The 10,051-nt window shown below is 34.8% G+C and overlaps 1 protein-coding gene across 1 annotated transcript in view; it reads right to left on the bottom strand.

Moving 5' to 3' along the window:
- Positions 1 to 1,601: 1,601 nt before the first annotated feature.
- The window catches only part of LOC145522365 (uncharacterized), a 164,202-nt gene continuing 155,752 nt past the window's right edge, over positions 1,602 to 10,051 (bottom strand). The window contains exon 9 of the mRNA XM_081531126.1: positions 1,602 to 1,684. The gene's annotated coding sequence lies outside the window, so the exon portion shown is untranslated. The remainder of the gene's footprint in view (positions 1,685 to 10,051) is intronic.

The following is a 10,051-nucleotide window of genomic DNA, read 5'->3' as shown; positions in this document are numbered from 1 at the left end:
GCTAAAAGAAGAACAAGAATTTTTCATATCATCTATATTGGTGACTATTCACACAATAATGAAGTGATAGGTGATCTTAAAAGGGAGGATGTTAACATACATTTTGTAATTTTCTTAAACTGTTATCATAAGTTATTAAGCTTTACTTAATTATTCTGACACTTTAGAAAACCCTTCCAATTCATCTTCACAAAGAACATTTTTAAGATAACATACAATATATTTAAAAAATCAACTTAATAAGGAGAACACATACTATCAAGTATTTGACAATAATGTTATATTTTAAAGTCTCTACTAAAGATAGCCTCTTATCTCTAGATCTTTCTTCCAGGATTACTTGCTTCAATTATTTACCTATTCATTAATTCTTTTATTCATTTCTATCTTTTTCTCAAGAGGTTTCAAGACTCTTTCACAAAAAGAATAAATCAAACAAAATAATACAGTAGAAATAAAAGGAGGAAATCAGGGCTAAAAACAGGAAAGCAAGCATTTCAACATCAAGGATTAATGCTGTTGCTGTAATTGAGCATAAAACCTGCATTAAGTTTCCTGGCAGGCAAGGTAAAAAATACAAAGCAGCAGGTTACAAATCTCTCAGAGAAAAGAAAACATGGCTATGATTTGCCCCTGAAAAACAAAGCTTTTCTTAGTAGCAGACTTTGAGAAAAATGATTCATGGGAGGCAATATTTTGAGCCCATGAAATAATGTCACTGGATTCTGACCAAAATTTGAAATGCAATACAGTCAGTTTTTGTTATTTACAGTAATTATATTCTATACAGTCCCTGTAAACACTAGATTAGCAAATACTGATTCACTGCCCCTGGAAAAATACAATACTAAGTACCTGTCTGGCCACATTTTTATAAACCTATCAATACATAACCTTATTTTGTTTGTTTCTGTTAAAAAGACACTTTATTTACTATATATTGTTAATTCATTAGCATTGAACTCATGGCCAACAGAACTATAACTCATGCCTGAACTAAGTTTATCTAACACACATATTTTCTCAGTAAGGCACACCACAGCCTTCTTGTGCTTAGAAGCACTAGACAGTGCTTCAACATTATATTGGGGTCCATTTAAAACAGCAAAATGACCAAAGAAAAGCATTAAAGGCTTTTACAGTTTGATGATTAAAACAAGAGAAAAAAAAAAAGCAGTGCATCTCACCATGTTTGACCTCAGCTGGTATGTGTGGTATGCACCTATCTGGTAACTCAAATCAGGACTATGAGTGCTGAATTTGGTCTGAACAAACAAACTTCATGGTTTAGGCAAATCTGAAAATACAGAATCTACCAATAATGAAGACTGACTCTATACAGGAAGTGAATAGAGAAGATTAAAATAGAAAAAAAAAAATCAGTGCTCATCTCGGATAAATATTATTTCATGAAAGGTTTTTCAGAGCTAATACATATATTGATACAGATGTATGCATAAAATCCATAGTCATAGATAGACAAAATCACAATAAAAATCTTTACTATCAATTTGCTTTATGTTTAGAAATCACTCGAATAGAGGGTACACAGTGGTGCAATGGATAATTCAATAGGAAATTCTGAAACTTAATTCACTGACCAGTTTTTCTGAGAAGTCTCTTCTTGTAAAAACTCTCTAGGAAACATTTCAAGAAACCACTGGAGAATTAATGATGGTCTCTTCTAGGGCAGTGACCATGCAAAAGAAAAGAACAAGACAGATCTGAGACTACTGATAAAATGAGAGGATTCTTGTTGATTGACTGTAAAGTGGAGGAAGAGGGAAGAAGAAACGGGTTAATTAGAAAGAGAAATCCAAACTACCTGAGAACTGTGGTTCCATTTTTGAAGAAAGAAAGCATGTAAGTAAGAGCAAAGTTTTTTGTTTTTTGTTTGCTTTTTTAAGGAAAAGATATTAAGAAACTGAAAGAAATGAAGTAGAAGATTAGGAAAGGATTAAATAACATAGGCTAAAATATTTTAGTTTCTTTCACTCTCATCTACAGTGCAAATAAAAATTAACTAATAAACAATGCAACTTTAAAAAATATTCTAAATATTCTAATATAAAACATTATTGCAAAACATGTCTAACATGTTGCAAAGACCCAAAGAAATGTGAGCTATCTGTAAAGTGGTGCACTGACCCTGTCAGTCGGGGTGGAGGGATGCTATGTTACAAAAAGAAAAACAAAACTATGTCAGGATTTAAAAGAAGAAAATAAAAATAGTATTTCTCTTTTTAGCTCATAAGTGATGTGCTGTGAAGAATGGTTAAGAAAAGTATATTTTATCTGATGTGAGTATTGCTACTCCTGCTTTCTTTTGGTCTCTATTTGCATGAAATATCTTTTTCCAGTCCTGGGAGGGGGGTTCTGGAAGGGGAAAACATGTACACCCATGGTGAATTCATGTCAAGGTATGGCAAAACAAATACAATATTGTAAAGTTAAAAAATAGATAAATAAACTAATTTAAAAAAAAAAAGGAATTTCCCATTAAAAAAAAAAAAAGAAAAGTATAGAAATAAAATGGAAATACATGAAGCAATGAAAATCAAGCTGCAGTTATAGTTATATGGGGAAGTATTGGTGAATCTGTCCAAGGTCAAATCACACTTTGCCTTCCTTGGAAAACCCCAAGGTATTTTCCAAGACTTCTAGAAACTGAGTCTTCAATGCAAGAAATTCTACCTCAAACCGATTGATTTTTCTTTCTTTCTTCTCTTTTTTGCTTCCTTCCTTTCTTCCTTCCTCCAAGATCAATTTGCTAACAGAAAACATTCTAAGAACAACACATTGCTTTTCAATGTTAAATCCCCTGTACGTATTATACCATTATCCTGTAACACGTTGTGAATCTACTATGGGTTGCCAGGGGTAAAGTTCTCTGTCTTATTATTTTCCTTAGTTTTTATGAGATTCTTGTCTCACTAGGTGTCCTGGGGCTTTTGTGTCTAAATCATCTCAACACATATTTCCTCTGGCCAACAAAACCATATTGATGACAAATATCCAAAAGGTACAATCGTAGTTTCCTGTTAAGATTTCAATGCATTTTGAGATGTACATATCAATCTCATGTAGTTTCAGTTTACAAGGCTCTCAAAATTTGTTAGAATTTTGGTTTCTATTAAACACACCCAAAACATTTTTTATATAAAGTACTAATTCTGTGTTTAACACTAAATTATGAAACATTAATTTAGAGCTAATGAATATAAAAATGTTCTATGAGTGTAATATTAAAAAGATTTTAAATGTTTTCCCTTGGGATAAATAATTTTATCAAATAAAGTAAACACACAAAAATTCTAGACCTTAGTTGGATTCTCTAGGCTTGTGAATTTTTGATCAATTAAGAAGACAATAGTGTATTCACTAGCTTAAGATAGTTTAAGGAAACACAGATATAAAATTACTTTAACATTTTGAAGTCTACATTTCATGACATACTGGATCATAATAACAATATTCCTTGTTTTTACCTTTTATAACTTTTATTCTCAATCTTCACTGAATTATTGAAAACTAAAGGCCTTATTTTTTTATCTGTCTAAAGAAAATCTATCATTATCACTCCACAGTAGAAGTATACTTGAATTTCATATCTCACTTTGTTGAAAATTCAGTAAAGCAAAGGGAATTTAAACAAAAATAAAACATCCCTCAAAATAGAAATAAAAGGAAATTTACTTTTTCATTTTTTCTTGTTTTCAGCATCGGTCCTTACCAGTACTCAATTCCCCCCTCGCCCTGACCCCAACCTTCTGCCTTCATCTCTTGGTACCTAAGATTGGCTTTGTCTGTTCTTAACATTGAAATAGCACCTTAATATTATTAGACAGATTTATTTAATAAAAACCACATTATTTCTCAATGGCATTCACCCTCCCAGAAGTTTAAATAATCTGCCAGAAATTTACCCCAGCACTGACCTTGTTTTCTTTAGTAGAGTACAAGCTTTCAATAAAACACTTTGACAGTCAACAGCAAAAAGATGTTTGTCTCACCTTAATATATAATAACAAGGATAAGTACCATGCTTCTTTATATGGACATATTTATACAAGCACATAGACTTGGGGGTTGTTGGTTAGCACAAAAACACATATTCCAAATACTCCATACATTCAAATCTAGCTAGTTATGGTTTGTTTTGATCTTTGAAAATGTGTTTGAAAGTTCTGTGGGCTTACTTCACGTATTATATCCATTTAAACTTTAATACAAACTGACTTTTCCCCTCTACGTAGTTACTCTCCAACTGCTGTCAGTCAGCAGGAGCTCCACATACACAGACTCATGTTAACAGTGGCCTCTAGAAGGATGTGATTTCTAGCTCATTCAGTCTCCTATAGAAAAGCTCAGATTGTATTTCAAACCAAAATAAAAGTCTCTTTGGAGGTGACTCTTTATTCTCCACATTTACTACCTACTAGCACAAGTAATCAATCAAAAGGGAAATGGATATTCAACTTTAGGTTTGTAACCAAGGTGAATGTTCCCCCAAAAGGGCATGCATGCTTATATTCCAGAGAAATGTGGGACTAGGGGAGTGGGCACTTACAAAACCACCTTCAAAGAAATCCTATGCAAGAAGGAGACCATTTTAAAATTTCCCCCCTCCCACCCCGCCACCACCACCACCATCCAGTGAATGGATTAACTTATATCTAAATTTCTCCTGGACATATGTTTAGTTCATGAACTCTATCTGTTATATTTGATGTCCAGGTGGCTTAAAATGGTTTTACATTCTTGCCCACTTGCTGAAATGAAGGCCTACCAACCTTTCAAGACTCACAAACAACATTTTGCTTTGAAATGTTCACTGAACTGACTCCACAAGCGCATATGGGTATGCTTCTGTAATTCTGGGCACATAAAATAGAACTGTTTGTTAATTATTTTAAAATGAAAATCTCCACTCAGTGAAATCTAAGTTCTATTTTACGCCACCCCTCTGTGAAGCACTCCTTACCACCCAAGCCAAAACAGCTTCTTTCTGTGAGTTCTCTGCTACAGAGTTCACTCACTGGCTATCCTCACTAATCTGTACTGTAGGCAGTTCTCTAGGATCTCATATTTTTCACCAGAAAGAATGAAAATTTCTAAAAGGTAGGGAGTGCCCAGCACAGTCCAGAGTCTAGTCCATTCCAAGAGTTGCCTAAAATGTCTTAAGTAAATTAAAAGACGCTTACTCCTTGGAAGGAAAGTTATGGCCAACCTAGATAGCATATTTAAAAGCAGAAGCATTACTTTGTCAACAAAGGTCCATCTAGTCAAGGCTATGGTTTTTCCAGTGGTCATGTATGAATGTGAGAGTTGGACGGTGAAGAAAGCTGAGCACCGAAGAATTTTAGCTTTTGAACTGTGGTGTTGGGAGAAGACTCTTGAGAGTCCCTTGGACCGCAAGGAGATTCAACCAGTACATCCTAAAGGAGATCAGTCCTGGGTGTTCATTGGAAGGACTGATGTTGAAGCTGAAACTCCAATACCTTGGCCACCTGATGCGAAGAATTGACTCATTGGAAAAGACCCTGATGCTGGGAAGGATTGGGGGCAGGAGGAGAAGGGGACAACAGAGAATGAGATGGCTGGATGGCTTCACTGACTCAATGTACTTGAGTTTGGGTAAACTCCAGGAGTCGGTGATGGACAGGGAGGCCTGGCGTGCTGCGGTTCATGGGGTCGCAAAGAGTCGGACACGAGTAAGTGACTGAACTGAACTGAACTGAAACTGTACCTATCCTGTCCTGACACTAGAATGTTTTAATTTTTTAAAAAACTTAATTCTTGTATTACACTAATATCTTTACCATCTTTGAATACTAGTGACCAGCCAACTACGTCATTGACCACAACACCCTTCACGCAGGGGAAAATCTTCTTTCCCACTCACATCAACTCTAAAAAATCATAATGCCCCTACAGTGTTCATTTTAATAGGTGCTTCCAATATGATATTTAATGCATGCTCTGCTTCTAGATGTCAAAACTTTAATAAACTAGCTAAAACGTTAAAACAGAATAACAGGGAAATATAGGTTGTGGTTTATTTTGGAGGAATTGCTATTAGCCTGACTACAAGGCTAATCTTCAAACATGACTCTAAAGAAAAGGTCAACAGCCTGAACTCACACAGAAATGGTTGTTAATAGATGAATGCAATGATGAGGGCCCTTGTGGGTGGGTCAGCTCAGTGACTTTTGACCACCTCAGAAACACAAGCTGTGAAAATACAAATACAAGCATTCCTTCATTTTACTTATCATTTGGATCCTAAGCTCTGATTCACTTTTTTCAAAACTTATTTTGGAGCCAACAGCGATTGGTAAGTAAAAGGCTACCTGGGGCTGATTGTCAGCAGCAGCAGGGCCCCACATCGAGGAGAATTATCGCTCTTGTTCACAAGAGTATGTTTATAATACATCTGAAATTGCCTGGCAGAGAGTCTTTGAGGAGACTGCAGAGCAAGGGTGGAAACAGATAAGAATATAACTTGAAAAAGACACTCTAGTGATTTAGAAAGTTCTTTGGAGAAATATTTTTCCCTCTCTATTCAGTCTTTTCCATTCTTTGTCACCTCAATTTTATTTAGTATCAGTCTATGATGTTTAACACTTGCTTTCTAATTTTTTTCTATCCAAATAAGTATGTTCACAGTCTAGATAGCTCTTAGCAGCAGATCACACACTTTGCATTTAATACTCATTTATTCACCCAAGAACAACCTGCCTCAGACACCTGGACTTCAGCAGATAGCCCTTGGCAAACTACTGTCTGAGCAGGCCTGGGGAGTGAAATGGTGTGCTAGACTCAGACAGACCTGGGTTGCTGCTTCTCAACTATAAACAGTGTGATGCTGGAAAGGACACTCTCTGAGCTTGGGTGGCAGAACTGCAAAAGGACTTGGGAAGGATAAGTGTGACAAGAATTAAAATGGAGGTGCTACAAATTACACTTCAGAACTACTTTTAAAATATTCTCATCTAAGAACAAATTCACAATAGACAGATTTTCAATTCTTATGATGTGGACACTTACAAATGATTCTGCAGGAAAATCCTGTGGTTTTACTTAACAAAAATGAAGATTACATATCATTCAACGTATCATAACAAAGCTCTTTCTATTTGAAGGGGCCAAAGTCTAGATATAACTTGTAACCCTGCTGAATTCTATGCCTAAGAACAAAGGGTAATTTCTGCTCAGCAATCCTCAGTGGGTATGTAAATGAATGCTGCTGAAATATTCAGAAGCTGATACCAATACAAAGTGAAGTGTAATAATCTAAATGTGTCATTGCTTTCCCCTGCTACTAATTACTTGCTTTAGGCTTTTTTCACCAATATTTTGTCTCCTTGCCTCTTCTGTACAGACTGAATGGACATCCAACTACAATTTCTGAACACAACTCTGAAGCATTGTCATTATTATACTGGCTTGGTTGCTGCCCTGGTTATGATCACTTAGTAGAGCTGGTTGAAGTGCAAAACTGCCAAAGTCACAATTTTTATGAGCTAACTTACTTTTTATTCCATGGAAATATTATAGAAATCACTCTGATAACCAGGAAAACATTCACTGGTTAAAAGAAAGATCAAAACCAGTGCACAAAGGTACAATTTGTATGGTTAGCCAAAGGCTAACAGGTAACTGCTGATTTCTTAAAAATTTTGAGGACACAAAATAAAACTGAAATGTCTCAAGTCTTCAATGCAATGAAGTTCGGTGGTGCTTTCACTCTACATGAAATAATTATTTCCATTGTTAATTACAGCCACTCTATTTCCATCCCTGTTTCCTCCGAAGAACTCAGACTTACTTTACGATTAAACTTACAGCAAATTCAAAGGAGGTTTACCATGTTTATTTAGAGGCTCTCCTTTTGGATAAAAGGCCTTGTGTCTAACAAAAGCTTGCTAACTAGCTTTCTCTTCCTGGAGAATAAGTTCTGTACTGAGAGGCTCTTTAGGCTATTTTGAAAATTGGTTCCTTTTAGACAGTCCCCCCATTGCTAATTTAACAGTCACAAATCCAGAGGTTGATTCAGCTTATGCTCAAGTCACACTTGAAGCCACCAATCATTAACCATACAAATAACTTAGAATAAATCTCCTATTATTTTATAGGGTTCCAATGCAATTTTGGCTCAGTGCCAAAACCAGTCACTTCTAAAGGAAATCAATCATGAATATTCACAAGAAGGACTGATGCTGAAGTTCTAATACCTTGACTGCCTGATGAGAAGAGTTGACTCATGGGAAAAGACCTTGATGCTGGGAAAGACTGAAGGCAAAAGGAGAAAGGGGGCAGCAGAGGATATGGTGGTTAGATAGCATCACCAACTCAATGGACATGAATTTGAGCAAACTCCAGGAGACATGTCTTCCTCCAGGAGGATGGAGGACCCTGGCATGCTGCAATCCATGGGGTCACAAATAGCTGAATCCGACTTAGTGACTGAACAACAACAAATACAATTTTATATCACAATAATATTTTTTAAATTACTCCCACTATATAAAAGTGATGACAGAAGATGTGGACATGGAGATGTATAAAAAGCCCAGAGCCCCTTTGATTCAAGGAAAATTTGAAAACTGGACTAAATCATTCTACTCATTGAATCATACTCTAAATAATGCATAAGTGTCATGAATTAGGAAAATTTAAAGAATAAATGAAATTTATTTAAGGGCAGTACCAAAATATTATTATTAATTTATAACTTGAATTATTAATGATGTAATATAGAATAAGAGGATTTTACAAATATCATTAATAAACACTGTATCTTTAATACTTACTATGTTTGCAACTGTGCTAAACACAATCCATACTTTTTCTCACTTTTAATTCTCACAAGTAATAGGTGTTATTATCATCTTCATTTTATAGTAGAGAAAAGTGAATCTTGTCAATGTTAAATAATTAACTAAAAGTCACCCAAATAGTAAATGAAATAGCTAGAACTCAGATACAAGTCTCTATCTAACTCCAAAGATTCTTACAATATTCCTTACTGCCACTTTCATTCATTCTTTTATTCCTTCAAAATATGTTTACTGAATATCACCGAGGTAAAGGGTTTTGGAGTTGATGTTATGATGTATCTCTGAAACTATAATGATAACTATTGTCTTTAAAGAATATATAGATACTTAAAGGGAATACAGTCTTCAAAGGACTCAGTATGTAAGAGATATATCTGAATAATTATATCATTTTCCTGGGTTGCACAATAACTTTTCTCCACTTTCTAAATATGAACATCGTGGAAGAGACCTGGAAGAACTAACAAAGACCTAACCCCACGAAAGTATCCTTCTGAGCATAAGTTCAAAGGACAATTGGTGATGGCTTAATTCAGAATCACACTGTGTATGCCTTCAATGGCTGGAGAAATCCTCAATAATTTACAGAGCAGCCTCAGTTTCTAAGAAAGGGAACTCAGTATTTAACAACTCTATCTAAAATATAAAACAAGTCAGACTTAGTCCATTCTATCTTTGTGAAACCACTTGTGGGAATGATCTAGAAGACAAGAGAATGTCAGAGAGAGACCATAAACTGTGGAGTGAAAAAAAAAATCTGTGTTTGAATCCTGGCTGGTTCTTTGAAGCTGTTCTCACATCAGTAAACTAGAGATGATAATAATGGAGTCCATCTTGAAGGGCTGTTGTAAAATTATCAAGAAACACTCTACATGAGGACGATACCCAGTTGTATTATAGCTTTTAACACTTCTCAATCTTAAATCCTTTTATTTTCAGGAATATTATATATATGTAGGTATCCTTTTCTTCCCTCCCTACTGTAGGTGAATTTCTCCTTAAACTACATACTTGATCAATGAAGAAACATTTTTATGATAAAAATAAAACAATTAATTATAGTATACATGAGGTATTATTCTCACCTGATAGACTATTCAAATCAAACTCAATTCCAAAACACTGGATTATCATATTCAGAAAATAAACTATTCTTTTTTTCCTTCTATTCATTAAAACCAAGTTTATTGAGGTATAATTTAATATAC

This window comes from Giraffa tippelskirchi, chromosome 10 (assembly GCF_054371585.1).
Source record: "Giraffa tippelskirchi isolate mGirTip1 chromosome 10, T2T-mGirTip1v1.2.pri, whole genome shotgun sequence".
Classification (NCBI taxonomy): domain Eukaryota; kingdom Metazoa; phylum Chordata; class Mammalia; order Artiodactyla; family Giraffidae; genus Giraffa; species Giraffa tippelskirchi.
The sequence above is the reverse complement of the archived record's forward strand: the minus strand, read 5'-3'. Positions and strand labels throughout refer to the sequence as shown.